Consider the following 18,214-nt stretch of genomic DNA (forward strand, 5'->3'; position numbering starts at 1 on the left):
CCAGAAAAAAAGGGAGACCGCAACATTTTTGTGAAAGTGAAGAACATTCCTGTGAGCTCGATGTGCAATCTCTCACCCTTCATGGCATGTCACCTGCCTGGCCTCTGAGGCATCTGAGGTTTGGACCCCTGGACTATAACTTTTTGGGATCTAATTTCTTACTCTAAGTCAGCAAATAAATTTTAAAATCAAACCACTGGAAAAAAACACAGCTTAAGTACACAGTATCCCATTCTCCTCTAAATATTTTGGTTCTTCTGTCTCACCTTTCCTGAGAACACAGGATCCTGCTCTCAGCCACCCAAAGGGAAGGTTCCAGCCCCTTATGCACGATCACATCCAGATAAACAAGCAGGATTTCTTTTTTTCACTGAAACTGCAGTTCTGTTTAGTAGGGGAGGGAAAAGGCCCTCAGGGCACGCATTCCCCCACCTCTCCCATCACACCACCACCCCCACCCCCAAAGAACGTGCTTGGAATGCAAGTGTCCCTGAAAGGGGGTGGGGTAAAGTCAAAGAACCCGGGTAAATTGCCCAGCGAATGCTTTTAGTGCAGTTGGTTCCAATGGGGCTACACAGAAGAGTCACCTGGGGCTCTAGACCGAGGAATTGTAATAACCTCCTCAGGTGACACTCACGCAGACTGCCCAGCACTGATTCCTCCTGTGGCATTTGGAAACCAGCAATTTAGAAAATTGTGACCCCTTGCTACCCAGGGCTACCAGGCAAGACACACCTCTCCAGTCAAGAGATGCTAGAGCTGTGCTGTGCTGTAAGGTAGTCACCAGCCACACATGACCACTGAGCCCTTGAAACGTGGCTAGTGTGACTTGATGCACAAGGGTAACATACACACTGGATTTTGATGACTTGGTACAGAAAAAAATACAAATATTAAAATACATTTGAGTATATTTTAAAATATAAATATTAAAATGAGTAAAATGTCTCATTTTTATATTGATTACATATTGAAATAATATTTTAGATATTTTGGGCTAAAGAAAACATAGTTAAAATTAATTTCACTTGTTTCTCTTTACCTGTTTTTTTTTTTTTTGGTGAGGAAGATTGTCCCTGAGCTAATGTCTGTGCCAATCTTCCTCTATTTTTTCTATGTGGGATGCCACCATAGCATGACTTGATGAGCGGTATGCAGGTCTGCACCCAGGATCTCCCGTGAACCTCAGGCCGCTGAAGTGGAGCATACAAACTCAACCACTACACCACCAGGCAGGCCCTCTTTTTACCTTTTTAATGTGACTACTAGAAAATCTTAAATTACATATGTGGCTCACATCACACTTCTATTGCACAGCCATTCTGGAGGAGACACTCAACATTCTAGCATGGAGATTACAATCACAAAGGAAAAATGAAGACTTTGGTCAAGCCTGGTCTCCACCTACCAACTGCATGATCCTAAGCAAGTTATCAATCTCTGACACTCCGTTTCCTCCCCTGTACGTGAGCATGATAACTGATAACATCCAGCACCTTGGGCTGAGGGTGAGCTTGAATGAAAGAGTAACGGAAAGCGCCAGGCATGGCATCTTCCCACGGCTGGGACTCAATCAACACCTGCGCACTTCCCGCCCTTCTTCCTTCTCCAATTTCCTTCAGGCCATAAAATTTGAACCCAGGATCTCCTGGCATCAAATTTACTAACCATAACGCCCAGTTCTGCCCAGTGGCTGCAGGGGGCACAGAGGCTTTCCACCCAGAGTGTACAAAGGAATCACCAGGGAGCCCCAACCCCCTAGAGACTCAGACTCAGTCCATCTGCTTTGGGTCCAAGGCATGCGCATTACTCACAAGAACCTTGGAGCATTTGCCACCTATGGTCCAGGAGTCCCTCTCAGAAACACTGGCATGGCTGAGGAATTGTGACCAATAACATCAGGGCTGCCTCGGGATTTCCCCAGCCCGCAGACAGGCCAGCCTGAACAAGGCAGGTGTGGCCCATGGAGAGGCCAGGAACTGACCAGGGCCTTCCCCCAGCAGCGGGCTGCTTTCCCAACACCCTTTAAAGCTAGGTAGGAAATGACTGTCTGCCCTGGACATGGTTTCAAACACCAGAAGGCAGCTGACACTTCCTGCACTCATACAAGGCCCCTTAAAAATATCAAAAAATATAGACAATTTCAAGGTGCCCAATAGCTTGGCAACTGGGCTAAAAAGATTGTGCTGCTTATCACTCCCACCAGCAACATATGAGAGGAACTAAGGCAGGTCCTCTTTCTGCCCTTGCCTGGTACCCAAAAAGCACCAATGCTCACCTGAACTTCTGGATGTCAAGCCAACCCTTTGGGCACTTCAGCATAAGCAATTCTCCTGCTCTCATAGGAGCCAGCACCTCCACGCACAGACCTGCAAGTTCCAGCAGGCTGTTTATTCTGGGTCCTTAAGCCTCTAGAAGTCATCTTACTGAACGTGAATACCAAACAGGCAGAGCAACAGGTCAATTGGACCCCAGGAGGCACACTGGCAGAAGAAGGCACTCTCTTTATCTAAACCAAACAGCCACTGCTCCTTCCCTTGGTTTAAAAACCCTCTCTGTGCTAAGCCACCTCCATCTCGAACGAGTACAAAAGAGTAATTTCTTGCAGAACAAAAATTTAAATATCCTTCTCCAATAATATTTCTGTCATTAAAATATGGCGAAGAAACTCAATCTTTTCCTTTTTCTCAGGGTAAATTTCCTCTCGATGGAAAAAACCACAATGTGAATGAATCACTACATCTTCCCCACTAAGTCTGAACTGCCTTATATTTTTTCGGAAATAGAGTACAAAGTAAATCAGCACTGAACCTGAGAACTCTGACATCTTTCTTTATTTTTAATGCAGGAAGCTGATCTGGAGTTTGTTCAGAGGTAATAATCCAGGCTACACGCTGACTCTGGCACGCCAGCCCTGGACGCCCACCGCAGAGCGTTTCCCTCAAACCGCGTCCCTCCAGAGTCTGCTTCTCATGTTCTTCTGCCCCACAATCAGCCTCCGTCCTGACAGAACACACCAGTGTAATGTGAACACAACAGGGTCTCTGTGTAGCCCCGTCTCCACCTGGTAGCCATGCGAGCAAACAATCCAGCCCAAACATAATAAAACTTAGCTCAAAATGTTACTGGCTTCCTTGTCAGACACCAACAGGAGGGAATTAAATTCTTAACACATAGGAAACTATCTGTAAAATCCTTCCTCCTTCTCTTCCACTTGGCATCTCATACAGACAGCAGCTATTCCTCTAAAAACTCTCCTTTCCTCTCCATCTCCCCATTCTCCAGCTCATAAACACTCTTCCTTCTCCTTTCCTTTAGCCTCCATTCCTTCTTCTCTCATACAAGGATTGGGCTTTTTCAGATAAAAATATAGCCCCTACACATACACACACACACTTCGACCATCCACATCTCCTGGTCCTCCAACTCAGCCTCTACTCATTGCCATACCTCTATGTGAAAAAGACCCGGAACTGAGCTCACCATGCCAAAATTCTCCTTGAAAGGTAGGGTAACTGGGAGAGCTGAGTACTAGACAACAGAATTCCCTTTAGCAGAGAGAAGAGGAGAAAGTCCATGGACACTCACGGTGGCATGTGGCAAGAACTACTGAGTGCTAAGCTAATTACCAGTGGTGCTACATGTCGCCACTCAGGTCAGCTGGCCCAGCTTCAGAAAAGATGCTTTTATATCCAGGTTAGACCTCTGCTGGATAGAGAACTCCAGCACAGCCATTAATAAACCACCCCACCTTGGTTTCCAAAAGTTTCTCATAACACATTGGCTGGATGCATCCATTACCACATTAATGGGGATAAAACAGCACATGGAGAGGGGTATTTCCAGGTCTCTCTCTATAGCAGAGATTCATCCTGGTGCTTGGAGAAGTCCAAATGATCTGAATATATGGAGCTGTGGGGCAAGCACCAGAAAGAACTTCTGAGATGGCCCTGCTTATGCAAATGGCTTTGTTCCTTCTTCACCACACACGGCAGGCGGCAGTGAGGAGGGAGACGGAGAAGCTATGATGAGAATGACCCATGATTGCTTTCAAGAAAGCAAGTAGAGGGGATAAGAGCCAGACAAGGTAAAAAGTGATGAAGAGTTGTGTCAGGTTGTGAAGGGAGTCAAGAGGAGAGATAGGGGACAGCTACATGGCACAAGTGACAGAATGATAACCTAAGTTCTGGCTCTGCCACGAATTAGCTGTGTGGCCCTGGGCAAGTTCCTATCCTCTCTGAGCCTATTTCCACTCCCCAAAAATAAGAACACTGGCTATAAGTGATCAGAGTTCCTTCCTAGCAGTGACATTCCATGGCTTCACGATTTTAAGGATATCTGCTGTGGAGGTCCTGGACAGACAGATAGGGAATAGAAAGGCAAACAGGAGCAAGAGTACAAACAATTCCAGGATCTTCATTATGAAAATACTCATCTCATCTATGAAAATACTCACGGCAAGCTTCTAAAGCTGTAGTTGTCAAGCAAGATCAGTGGTCACAGGTCAATTTCTGGGCCCATTAATCTTAATAACAGAATAATGTGAACACTGTACTTGAAGCAGGCCATCTGCTTATGGGCTATGCTGAAGACACATTAAGGACAGCGCCTTCCTCCCACGGTGGTGAGACCCTCTCCATCCTAATGAAGGCCAGAGTTCATCCTCCCTGGTTTACAGAAGAGAAGACAGGCTCAGCGAGTCTGAATGACTTCCTGAGTCACACAGCTTCGAAGGGCAGAACCAGGAGAGAAGCTCAGATTGTCTGACACCCCACCTATCGTTAAATGTCAATTAGATAACTGTGTGGGATCCCCGCAAAGTTTGGACACTTAGAAACCCTACACAGATGCTCCTAACTGGTCTAAGAGGATGTGAGAGGATTCTGCAAAGGGGCAAGAGCAGCCTTTCCTTCCTCCACCACCTTAACAAGCAGGGTGATCACCAGCTGTAGGGAGTGGCATCTACCTGCGATCCTGCTACAGGTACAAATTTCCACCTTTAAGCAATCCGAGTGGTGGCTTGTACTCCAGAACTGAGGTACTCTAGATCCTGGGGTCAACTGAAGTCATACGCAAAGACTCTACCACTTTCTACATGTGAATCCATGGGCAAGTCACTTAAGATCTCAATGCCTCGGTCTCCTCATCTGTGGGATGGGGATAACACAGTACCTACTCCTCACAGGGTTATGATGAGCATTAAAAGAGGTAATACACGTAAGTGCTTACCACCATGCCTACAACACAAATGTTAGTTATCATCACTATAATTTTTCTGGGAAAGAGTCCAAGGCTTTCATCAGATTCTCAAAGGGGTCCATGGCCCAATAGAAATTAAGAATCCCTGTTCTACATGCTATCCTTAGAGTGAAACTGAGGTCATCCTGTGGGAAGAGAAGTACCTCCTCTAGCTTCCTCACCTTTCTGGAAGAAAGGGATTTGAGGCTTCTATGCCCCCCACTCCTGGAGAGCAGAATACAAAGAATTCTGATAAACTGCACTGGAGGCACTCAATAGTCATTTCTGTACCTAGAAAACACCTCCTCGCACCCCTTAAGGCCCCACCCTAAAACTGGGAAATTAGAAAGGAGAGACCCAAACCCCACCTCCAGTTTCCACACCCTTGGGAATAAACCCTACCTATCCTGGCCCCTCAGGGTGCAGGAGGAGCAGCTTCTGGCACTGTGGCCCAGCCCCTCTGTTCCAGTTGTCTGGCCACCTTTCCTGCACTTCCTGCTGTGGAACCGTGAAAAGAGGGTCAACAAACTCCAGGTACACAAGAAGGTGATATGTTGGGATGTGAAGAAGCTCTGAAGTTCAGGTCTTGGTCTGGAAAGAGCCAGTTAAGGAGGAAATAAATTAAAGAGAAAAGGTACAGAAGGTGTAAGAGATAGGAAGCAATTTAAATCCCGGCTTTGCTCTTCTTTGGTCTCACAACCTTGGACAAACTACTCAACCTCTTTGAGCCTCAGCTTCCCCATCAATAAAATATGGGGTTAATTAATAGTCCTTCCTTCACAGAGGAGTTATGAGGCTCAAAGGAGATCTATGTAGACATTTAACATAGTATTGGCACACCATAAATGCTCACTCAACTAATGCCAACTATTATTATCATTATGAGGATTATGATGATGAAGGATGAGGCAGACAAAGGTTAACATAGTCATGAAACCCTTACTGTATTATTGGTTGGGGTTGTTCAGATGTTGCATTAAAAACGAAATCAAGGCAGGTTTGTGGGGAGAAATATCAGAACCAGAGGAAATACAGGGTCCTGGGCCCAAAAGAGAGGAGAACTCTAACTGCAGAACCCCAACCTTGGGTCCTCAGCTCAGAAAGTCCCACTTAAGTAGCAATGAAGGTGGAGAACATAGATGAGTGCCTCACAGAAGGACCAACTCAAATGTTACGCGTCTTTACCCTCAGTGGGAACAACATCAACTCCATAAAGCAAATAGGCAGTTAGTCTATCTTTGATTGATCAACAATCGGGGAATTACTGCTTAATACACACAATGTTGGTTTAGATGAAATCTTTCAAAGCGTGGGAAGTTGAGAAGAAAAATAAGTATAAAAATAAAAGAGGCATCTTTGATGGTAAAAAGACTGAGGACAACAGTTCCCGTGGCATCCCTGGCTCCAACGTCCCCAGGTTCCAATCTGCTCTCCCTCCTGTATTCTCCACCTTGTTACCTCCCTGGCAGACTAGGAATGAGTTTGAAAGCAATCATGTTTTCCAAAGAATTTTCTCTAATATAAAAGTAATACACATTCATCAAAGAAAGCTGGGAAGACAAGGAAGTCTCAAAGGAAACACAACAATCCAGCTGCCAGTGTTAACACATTGATTTATTGCTGCCAATTTCTCTAAGGCAAGTCATTTTTATTTAAAGAATAACATCACACAGTTTTCCTAAGATAGCAACCATTTCTGAAGATTCAGTAAAAGCCGTAAGAATCAAGAAAAGTTTAGAACTGGTTGACAAAAGGGAGACAACTACACACACATGCACAGACAGACACATGCACGTGCAGGTCTTGCTTCTCAGAGGCGTCTCAAACTCACAATGCAGGATGCTCACTCTGACCACCCCTGAACTATGAAGTTTAAATTTAGAGGATCAAAGAAGAACCCCATCCACTAAAACAATGCTTTTAAAGTATCAAAAAGTCTAGCATTTCAAACAAGCATTTTTAAAAACACATTTTAAAAAACCCAAAACCTATGATGTGTTCCTTGGCATGAATCTGAGTCAGTTCCTGCTGGGGTTCCAGGATAGGATTTCAAAAGATACTGTAACTATTCCCCATGTCACTGATACCATTCTATCAGACTTCTATAAATCAAAATCATAATAAAAAAGACAGACAAAACTGAACGTCTCTGGCAACACACTGGGTGCTTAGAATACATGAGTTTTTACCAGCATCTTTTATGGCTGCCTCTTAAAACCATTTTTAATATCATTTATGCCAAAGTAATAGGAAGAGTAATTTGTTAACTAGTTTTGACAAATTGTACCTTCAAGGTTGCCCTCATCTGTTTAGTGGACGGAAGTCCCAGACAAGGATGTCAGTCCAGCAAGAAAGAACTTCCCAGTGAGAACTGCCACCCAACAGTGGAAAGGGTGGCTCCCTGAGGGAGGGAGCTCCTCAGAGCTGGAGGTATGCAAGCAGAATTTTACAAACCATGCAGCTTCCAAAGTCCCTTGTAACTTTAAGATTCAGAGTCTTTGTTTCTTGCAGCGGATGATGAAGGCACTGCCCTATTGCCTTCCCTCACTCCTCATTCATGAGAAGGACAGGAAGATCTCCGCTCTAAGTCCCAGTGGAATCTTCTCCAGAACTCAGAAGGACCATAAATAGAGGCAAAGGACAGGATACGCGAGGTGGGAGTCACTCACGAGCCCAGAGGAAACAGGTAAGACCAAAGGAAAGGCCTCTAGAACTGGACAAAGAATTTAGAGGGGTCAGAGTGGCTCTGGGAACAAAGTGAAACTCTCAGGCTCGGAGTAGAGTTCACGCGCCCTACCCTAAGATTGCATTGGAGCAAATTTTCTGGAAAAAGTGGCACTTTTAGGACTTCATACAAATCCCTCTGGGTGCCCAAGACACAGGAATCTCTGCCTGCCCCACAAACCCTGGACATCACCAGTCAAATATTAACAGAAGCTGTCTCCTTGAGAGAGTCCTTGAACTGAGAGCTCAAGGTGCGTGCCTACCAGGACCCCCAAGATAACCAAGTCCAGCCAGCAACAGCCCACAATTAACTAGGGTGGTGTATTTTCTCCTCACTCTACTTTTATGATAATAGCAAAAGATTAAAAAAACCTTGATATTTGATCCAAAAAAAAACCTCCAGGAGACACCCTAATTCAATTAAGATTTCAATGGGCCCTTGGTTTTGGTTGGTCCATGGAGCTAATAACACATAGCCCAATTCAAACCTATAACTTAGAATTTTAGACAGACTTTTGTAAAGTCTTATTGGCAAGACTGCAAAAGGTCAAAGGCTGAGCAGGTAAGGCATCCTTGTCCCTCTGGGATAAGGCATGACACTCATGACTTTTAGAGCAGCCACACAGGCTTCTTCCTCCTCCAGACACAAGGAGTGGTGGTGTACAAGGAGTGGGAGGAGCGCTAAATCCTCATCTTACAGAGTAAGAAGTCAACAGACAATGTCCCAAAGTAGCAGAACATGCAAGTTACTCCAAAATGTGGAAGTAAACACCAAAAGAATCAGCTAAGGTTTTTAAATGACTGCCAACGGGGAGCGGGGGATAGAGGTGAGAGCGCAGGAGATTGTGGTCCTGTAGCACTATCTGATTCTTGAAACTATACGCATGTGTAACTTTGATAAAGACGACAAATTTAAAAAAAAAAAAAAACAGGGAAAAGGGCTAAGATACCTCGGATGCATGTATTTTACAACTTGAGGTAGAAAAAATTAAATAATACTTTAGGTAAATGATAATATTCAAATATTGTTTCTCCATATTTTCCAGAGTATTATATTTTAATAAATTTTTTCCTGATTAAAGTAATACCGTTCATTGCTTAAAAAAAAAAAAAACCTCCAAAAAAGGGAGGAAAAAAGGAAAATAGTTAAAATCACCATCCAGAGATACCAGTGGACAATCTAGAGGTATTTTCTTTTCATAGATGTGCATATGTGTATACATGTATCAATGAAAAGAGAATTTTCTTTAACTCTTTGGACTGATCTAATGACCATAAGGTTTTTGTTTTGAGGGAGAAGGAATATTTTACTTCGAAAAGTATTAAATATATTGGGCCTTTGCTTCTTATATCCTAAGTTAACATCAAAGTTTCATTCTATTAAAGGATAAGCATGTCAGGTTGTCATATTCGACTACACGGTACATTTACAAAAACAAAACAATAAAAATCCTTTTTGGATAATGATGTTGTGATTTTCTCAGAATTCCTAAACATTAAATTATAGCAAAGGAGAGGCGGTCTTACTGCAAATTGGTTTCACGTCAACTGTGATGTTTCCTGACTCTCTCTGTGTGCCTTGTTTGTTTCTTCCTACGCAAATCTCTTTGCTCCACCATCCCCCTCATCACCTGTCACAACCTTCCTCCCCACTCGACTCTGATTTCCTGTTTGATTCCTCTCTCACACACCTATATCTTCTCCCTGCCACCTTTAACCTGATGCGATAGGGAACTGAAGTCATATTCTTATTACCCTTTGCATTCAAAGAACAGAACTGGATGTTTGTCTTTAAGTTTAAAACTAGAATACAAAGTATTCCATTTATCCATTTTCTAAAAGCCCATGTTGCTTTTTTTCCCCCCCTAAATAAAGGCAGCTACAATCAGGCCTAGGGCCTAACTAGGAAACCCTCAGAAATAAGAAGACTTCCATCCCCTACCTGGAAAAGCCAGTGTAGACATGGAAGAGGCCTTGTGTCGGCAAGGGGGTAGGTCCCCAGAGGAGAAGCCAGGGAGAAAGACTAACGTCAAAGCCAAGTAGCTCTGCTCCTGGGGCACCCAGCCCAGCACCACCCCATGTCGAGGAGTCGATAGGTCCAGAAGGCAAACCTAAAACTATCAGAGCCGACAGAACCACCTATTCCTCCATCCCTCTAAGCAGGATCCGCCGCTTTTTCTGATAATCCAAAACGCCTGGGTCTTTTTTCCACAAGAGCTTCTTTTAAAATCAGGTCACCACCCTCCCCGCACCATCCTACACATATGATTTTTTTGTAACCCAGATGCTGGACACATCTTTCAACAGCTTTCTGGGTCCTGATCACACACTGAAGTGCAAGCTCTCTGGCAGCCCTGAGAGATCTATGCACTTCACATAGCTGCCTTCTACAGCTCCAAAGGGTCTGGTCAAAAGCATTGACCAGGACAGACCCAGGCACAATCCTAGGTCGGCCACAAGAGGCCTCCCACGTAGAGAACACAAATCTGATCTGGTAATCCTGCCAGCAGTGAATCCACCTGCAGCCTTATCATCCAGCCTTCACTTCCCATTTTAGCCACAGGCTCCTAATGGCATTCTTCCCATTAGATGCCTCACTAAGATCAACATGCATGGTACTGTGTCTACCACACACCCCTGGGTCTATGTCAAAAAAGGAATATGATCCATTTGACAGGCCTGTACTCCAGGAACTCATACTGGTTCTTAATTACCGCTGCATTCTTCCTGGTAACTGTTCCCAAGCCACCTCCTAGTGAAGATACATGAAAACTATTTAAAACAAGAAACTGGAGTGCAGATGAGGCAGTTCTGCTTTCCCCAAGTATTTCCTGAACAAAGACAGGCAATAGCTCCAGTTCCGAGAAATAAACCAGCAAATTCCCATACAGTAATTTTTCCACAAACGATGTAGGCAACTGGGGGAAGGGGTGTGGAGGGGTGAATAGAAGGGATGGACCAGTTCTCATCAAAGAGTAGTAGGATTAGACAAGTTTTTATACAGTGGCAAATGTTCCTTTTGGACTTGCTTCAAACCTGTGTGTGGGCTGATTCTCTGAAATAAACAAAATTCTCTTGTATAACAGAAGTTATGGGATGATTAAGAGGGTGAGGATTCTGGCGGAAAAGAAATCACCTTTGACTAAATAAGAGCAGCTCTTCTGCCCACACTGGGTCTTGACTCAGCAAAACCTGACCAGGGACGTGGAGCCACATCAGAGGGTCTGTGTAACCCCAGATGGATGGGTATATGCTTTGGTTTAAGCTCAGCAACAACCTGAACTAGTATAGCTTTATGAGTACTGAAACGCCCTGTTCCACCCAGGAAAGGGCTAGAATGCCAATCCTGGCTTCAATCAGCTCCCATACGCTGCTGAGGGAGGCACAATGTCCTGAACAGCAGTTGGTCAAACACGTGTGAGGGAGGTGCAGCTGCCGAGCTTTCATGTTTACCAGGAAGAAAGAGTGTTGATTTTGCAGATTTTTGATAATATTTTCACAGCCAGTGTTATTCCCAATCCATTTAAAATGCAATCCGAACAACACCCCTTTCCTCTTCAGTCTCCTTGAACTTAAACGGTTCCTTCAGCCTTGGCCTTGGCAACCCTTTTCTCTGTACTGGCCGCACCTCGGTTTGCCCAAGTGGAGGAGCAGAGGGAAACCAGGATCTCTGCAATGGCAGCACAGGGCAGGGAGAAAAGGATTAAATTCAGACCCAGGGCACTCGGGTTTAGGACCCTTGCAGCAAGGAGCTGCAGGATCTCTGTGGGCCAGCTAGGGTCATCCAGGAAGGACTCACGTGGCTCCAACCGTCTTTAGGTCTGTGGTTGTACTGAACTGATTCCATGTTCTCGCTTTAAATTTAGTTACCCAAATGCAACAGGCCAAGAAAATTAAAAAGGACTAGAATGAACTAAGAAGTTACTTTAGACTGAGAGCAAAGAATGGGCAAAGCAACCAGCAATCTTGCCGGAGGGATCTGGCATGCTACCACAGAAAGGATCCCCGCTAGAAAGAGCCATTTACAAATGGGCTGAGACGTTGCCCAGGCCCTTTCGAAAATTGAGTTCTTGGGTTGTTTCCTGATTTTTTTCCCACAATCTCAAACATGGACTATTATGTAGAAAGAAAAAAAAAAAAGAGATGTTTAACGGGACAAAATATATCCTTGGGAGACACAGGAGGAATGCTGTTTGAAGTAAGGACCTTTTCTCTCTGTCTCTCTCACACACAAACTCATACACATAATCAACTAGCCTTATGAGTCATCCACATGGCTGATGCCCAGCTAACTCTGTTGTATCAAGAGGCCTCTGCCAACCACTGATGCAGTGGAATAGTTGTCTGACCAGCTCTCTTCCTGATTCTGGTCTATTTTTGGTTAAAAACCTCGGGCTTCAGTTAAGACCCAGACCTGTCTGGGGCTCCCTGCCTTAGAAGTACTATTTGATGGTGGTGATCCTCAAGGGCTTGCACTAAAAATGAGTTTCCATCGAAGAGACACTGTGGAGATCAAGCCCATTCTAGACCCTTTTTGCCTGGTTTTGAGATCTGTGCAGGATCAAGCAGTGGTCACCCCAGCCCAGAAACATCATGGTGAACCTATCACTGCTGATCGTATGCCCAGCACCACGCAGACATAACTTCCACAATACTTACAATATAATTCCAGAGTTAAAATTAGCCCACTGAAAGCTAACCAGACAGTCATACAAAGCAAAAGAAAAATCAGAAAAACCATCATCAGTCACAAGTTGTGAGAATGGATCAAGCGTGGGCTACAAAGGTGACCCAGACTTTGCACTGGGCCTTGGGGCAGGAGGAGAGTTTGTGTAAGCAGAATACAATGGAAGATACTCCAGGTAAGAGACCTCTTTAGAGGCCATAACAGAAACCCTGAGGCTTTCTTCTTCTCAGAGAAACTAATGACCAGGTCATATGCTGGCTGACCAAGAAAGTAACCATTAAGCAAACCTCCTTCCCTCCCAGCCCCAGGGCTTTGTGTCTCTCAGGTATGGAATATAGACTCAAAGGTTGCAGACTCTAAAGAGGAGAGATGTCCAAGCAGGGGCTCCCAGGTGGTTGGAATAAAAGTGGTGCCCACCACATGGTGGCCGGCTGAAAAGCAAGTCAAATTCTCTTTAGTCATCTCCCTAATTGTGGTTCTGAGATCCTGCATCAGAACCCGTAGACTCTCTCCAGACCTGAGAAATCAAAATCTCTGACGGTGTGGCCAGGGTATCCGGGGATCATACTGAGTGGCTTGTTTAAAAACACAAAGTGTGAGAATTGCTGCTAGCCTGTTCAGTCTGTCCTCTTCTGAAATGAGGGTAGTTAAGGAAAAGATGAGGTGCCTCAATTAGGAAAGAGATTTAAGCAGAAAGTTCACACGTAGTGGACAGAGGGAAGAAAGTGGCTGAAGCAATTAGTGGAAAATCTCTTAGGGTGAAAGCGAGAATATGGTGATGAGCCGCCTAGCTCCACAACGAGACCCTCCCGCCACTGCAAACTTGGAGGTGATTTCTTTACAAGAGGCAAAGAGGGCTTGAGTTTGGGTGATCTGGGCCAGTCTCAAGAATGAAAGAGTTCATCAATGTGGATGAGACTGTCCAAGTTTTGCTCAAAGCACCCTGCAAGAGGTACCTTTGGCCCTACACACCATAGCCCTGAGAAGCGGGGACTACCAGAGGCCATCCTAAGGGATCCAAGCAAACAGTGAAGCTGCCTCCACCCAACTCCAGACCTCACAGCCACTGACCTAGGGTCACCAATGCCCACTCAACTCTGTGATGTCTGCTTGGTGCTGGGGCTACAACATAGCCCTTGAACTGACATCTACACTGACCATCGCCCGAGGGTTAATGAGTTTCACCTGTCACTCTCTGTCACCTCTGTCACCTGAGGCAGTGGCAAGGCCAAGCAGCTCCTCATCTAAGTGGTGTATGCCAGAGGTTCTCAAAGTGTGGTCACCAGCCCAGCAGCATCAGCACCATGAGGGAACATGTTAGAAATATAAATCCTCTGGCCCCACTCTAGAGCTACTGAATCAGAAAGTCTGCAGGAGCCCAGCAATCTGCAGCTTAATGAGCCCTCCAGGTGATTCTGATACAGCTAAAGTTTGAGAACCAGTGTATTATGCTAATAATAATATGAACCATAATGGTAAATTGACAAAAGTGGCATCTATTTACATAGGTCTACAAAACACTTTCAAATATATTATCTTAGGGATACACTCTTCTAATCCTAAGGTCCTATAATTCATTTGAATCTCATAGCAACGCTGAGGTAGATAAAGCAGCATTATCATCCCATTTTATAGGTAAAGAGATTGAGGCTCAGAGAGATAAAGTAACTGACACAGGTTACCCCCACCCAGAGCCCACTCAATGACAAGACACAGGAGAGTCACTGAGACTTAACTGTAAGTAATTAAAAGTTACCAGCCCACACCAATTTCTTTCCCCATGGCCCACAGGGATACTGCTGGTAGCAGGAATGAAATTGACATTCCTTTTTATCTGGCCCATTATTACTTAGCTCAAGCGACTATTTCTAAGACCGTCCTCCATTAATTCTGGATTTAAACTGAAAAGTGATTTTAAAACCACTGCAAGACAGATCCACTTAGTCTCAATGCTGACCTGACACAGACAACAATCCTCAATTGATAAATGGGCCAGGCACCAAAAGTTCATTTACATGCTGGAGGGTTAGAACTCAGATTGCATTTTCCCACGGATACAACTCGGAGATGGTGATTGGATCCCCAGGTCAAGCCAGAAGAGTCTGTCTGCACAACGAGAGGGAGAAGGGCACACCAGTAGGTTTGGCAGTGAGCCAAAGGTTCAAACCCCAGCTTTCCTGTTATTAACAAACATGAGCCAGAACCCCAGGCACTTAGCCTTTCTGGCCTCAGTTTCTTCACCTGGAAGTCATAATTCTCACCTTGCAGGTTGTTGAGAGGATTAAAAGACAATGTATGTACAGTGTCTGCCACATAGGAGACATTCAACAAATGGTTGCAGTTTATATTAACTCCTAAAGTAGCAGCCATACTATACCTTTGCCCTAAAAACTATGCAATTCAAAAAAAAGAAAAAGCATACATTTGAAATTACAAAAGGAGTGACTGCAGGAGGATTAACCGTCTCCTAAAAGACTACAGGGAAGGAAAGAGAGAGGCGGGCTCAGTGGTGGCACAAAAGGTCAGGTTGCCTGTCCCCTCTCCCTGCTTTGGCCTTCTTTCAGCTCTCAGCTCAATTATGGCTTCTTTGGGAACCTTCCTTGGCCTCCCAGACTGGGTCATATCTCTCTAGCGTTTACTCCCAACTACTACTTCATAGTTTTACAGTGATTATAATTTTACCCTTATTTGCTTAATGTCTATCTTCCCCTGCAACCCCATAAGCTCCATGGAGTCAAGGCCCAGGTCTGTTTATGTTCACCAGTGTATCTTTCCCTGGTAATTCACCTTGTGCCTGGAACACAACAGGCGCCCAAATATTTGGAGAATGAGTCATACCAGGGCAGCTGGGCAGGGATGGGTGACGAGAAGAGGATGTTATGTGCAGGTGCCTGCACATTAAGTGCAGATAACTCACAAGTCAGAGGTCTGGGACTCAGGGTTACCTGGAGAAGCACATGACTCTTTTTCTGCCCCAATAAAAATCAATCTGCCTCTGTCATATCACTTGGCCAAAAAAAGGATGATTATTAAACCCACAGGCACCCTCGTCCAAGGGGCATATATCCCCAGGGCCTCAGTCTGCTCCAGGGAAAGTTCTGAATGAAGTGAAGATACTGCAGAAATCCAGGCAGGTTTGGAATTTGTTGCAGTTCTCCCTACCTCAATATCCGTTAAAGACGAGGGAAGATTCTGCCTCACCCTGGCTTGAACTCTGAAGCAAGGTGTGGAAAACGATGCAGCCAGCTGCAATTTACTGGGTGTCTATATATACCAGGGAGCAGTCCCAGTTGATCCTCCGAACCTAAGGAGGTGGGCATGGTTCCCACTCTACAGATGAGGAAACTGAGATTCAAGGAAGCTAGGAACACACTCACGATCACATACTTATTAAGTAGCAGAGCCAGAATTGGAAGCCAAATTAGTCAGATTGTAAAGTGTGTGCTCTTAGCCATATTCAGCTACCTATCCCCACACTGATGCAGTATAAGTCTCCCCAGACTATGAAGGATACACAGGCCTCAGTGACGCAGTGCAATGCTGTAAAATACACTGCAGAAAGGAGACAATTCTAATCCCATTTCTTCTACTACTATGTGATCCAGGTTAAGTCATTTTGCCTCTGTGAGTCCCAGGGAGGCTTCCTCCCCCACAACGTAAAAGGGTGGACTGTAACGTAATGACTGTTAAGAGAGGAGACCCAGTGCTGTTGAGCACATAAAATGCCTGCCAGTCAAAACATATCATGAAATCACATCTGCCTGGCCCTCACTCAGGACCCTGCTACGCTGGTGCTCAGCTCTCCCTCACCCAAAGGGGAGGTTAGCTGGAGACTCTGAGCTTTCTTGTGGGGAAGGAAGGAATGACAGAGGCCACTGACTTTTCTACTAGTCCCCCTGAAACTGGCTTGGAAGGAACCAAGGATAAGCAACTAGGAAAAGGAGACTGCTTACCATACATTTAATTAAACCCGAACCTCCCTTCCTAGGAAATTGAAAAAATACCATATGCTGTGAAAGAAGGAGGCATCTATCCCCAAGTTTTCCTTGGGCTCATGCCCACCAGCAGTCTTCTATGCAGCGCTAGCTCCCTCTGGGATGTATTCAACATATACCCAAGATCAACTGCAGGAATGGCCTTCAGAGGCCAAGGCCATCCGTCCAAGCAACAGTCTCTCCTTGGCTTCAGCCCCTGCACTTCTGTACAGAGTGATCTGGAATTTAAAGCGTCTTCTACAAAGCCTTACAAGGTCAAAAATGTTCAAGTTCTATAATTCCTATCATGAAAAGGCCGTGGAACAGCACAGACTAAATGGCCAACACAAACGACATTTCAGAAGCCAAAATGCAATAGCCGAAACGCGGAGTCAGCAACGGGCACAGCAGGAGCCAAGGAGTCTGGTGCTGGCCAGGCTCTAGCAGCACTCAAGCTGGTGCTGCCCCCAGCCCCCTGGGCAAGTCATCACCTCCTGCCAGTCCCTGCCAAGGGTGAGCACAGTCAACCCCAGCACCAAAATAGGAGTCACAAACAGTTGACATCCATTTTTGGGAAAGTTGCTGACCTCTGAGCCATCACACACAGTGCAAAACTCATACTGACTTTTACATGTATGGCAAGGCATGGGGAAAGGGCCAAAGCCATTTTGTAAAACGTTCATCAAAATAAAGTCTGAACTATGGGAAGGAGCAGAGGGGGGAGTGAAGGAAAAAACACCCTCCTTTTTTCCCCACAAGCCTAGTTGCACTAAGTCTAACAATATATACAAAATAATTCAGGGGCAGGGAAGTAGGGAGAAACAAGGGAAATACAGGATATGGAAAAATGAAGAGAAGAGAATGGGGTTAAAGAGGAAGCCCAGTGTCAAACTACCCCCACCTGAAGCTGCCTGGGTAGCCGTGGTCTGCTCCCCCAGCCCTACTCACCAAGGCTGTTCAGGATGGAAGTCTACAATTCCCCCTAAACATCAAACGTCAGAGACATAACACACCCAACAAACCAATTCTACTACGTCAGCACCCAATTTCCGGCAAAATAAGAAAAGCAAACTGACAAACGTTGAGTAGACTCACCACCAAGTTAAGATACCACACAGAATCGGAAGACATCTCTCGCTTCTGAAATGAGCTCTTAAACGTTTAAATATACTTAGGCAAACCCTTTCAAATGAAATAAAATACACCTTTACGTACAAAACAAAAATTGTAAGTTATTTAAAAATAAAGGAAATGTTACACCCGCATACTGAAAGGTGTGAAAAAAACCACCAGGATTTTGCAATAAATGCTGGGAGGCTGAAGAGCCTGCAGAAAGGCTGAGAATAGATCTAGTCTATTAGATCTAAAGCTATGGTTTTACAAATCAGAGGAAAGCAGCTAAACTGAGACCAACAGATTTTCACTCTCTGTAAACTGTGTTAAAAATGGACATTTCTACAAGGAAATATTTAAAGTGGTTTTTGTATATTAACCTGAGTACTCTGAATACCATCTCCTCTACCGTTCAGATATGAAAAAGAAACAAACACAAAGGATGGTTCCAGGTCTATTTGCGCCCTGAATTCAGTAC

General features: G+C 44.8%; 1 protein-coding gene across 36 annotated transcripts in view; it reads right to left on the reverse strand.

The window, feature by feature from the left end:
* The window catches only part of SORBS1 (sorbin and SH3 domain containing 1), a 218,827-nt gene that overhangs the window by 166,290 nt on the left and 34,323 nt on the right, over window positions 1-18,214 (reverse strand). Inside the window, exon 1 of one of the 36 annotated variants that reach the window (XM_046652398.1) lies at window positions 5,641-5,826. The exons of 34 other annotated variants lie outside the window; for them this stretch is intronic. The gene's annotated coding sequence lies outside the window, so the exon portion shown is untranslated. Of the gene's footprint in view, window positions 1-4,456; window positions 4,481-5,640; window positions 5,827-18,214 lie in introns of those variants that run through there. One more of the 36 variants, XM_046652395.1, reaches the window with a different exon arrangement.

This window comes from Equus quagga, chromosome 2 (assembly GCF_021613505.1).
Source record: "Equus quagga isolate Etosha38 chromosome 2, UCLA_HA_Equagga_1.0, whole genome shotgun sequence".
In the NCBI taxonomy this organism is placed as follows: Eukaryota; Metazoa; Chordata; class Mammalia; order Perissodactyla; family Equidae; genus Equus; species Equus quagga.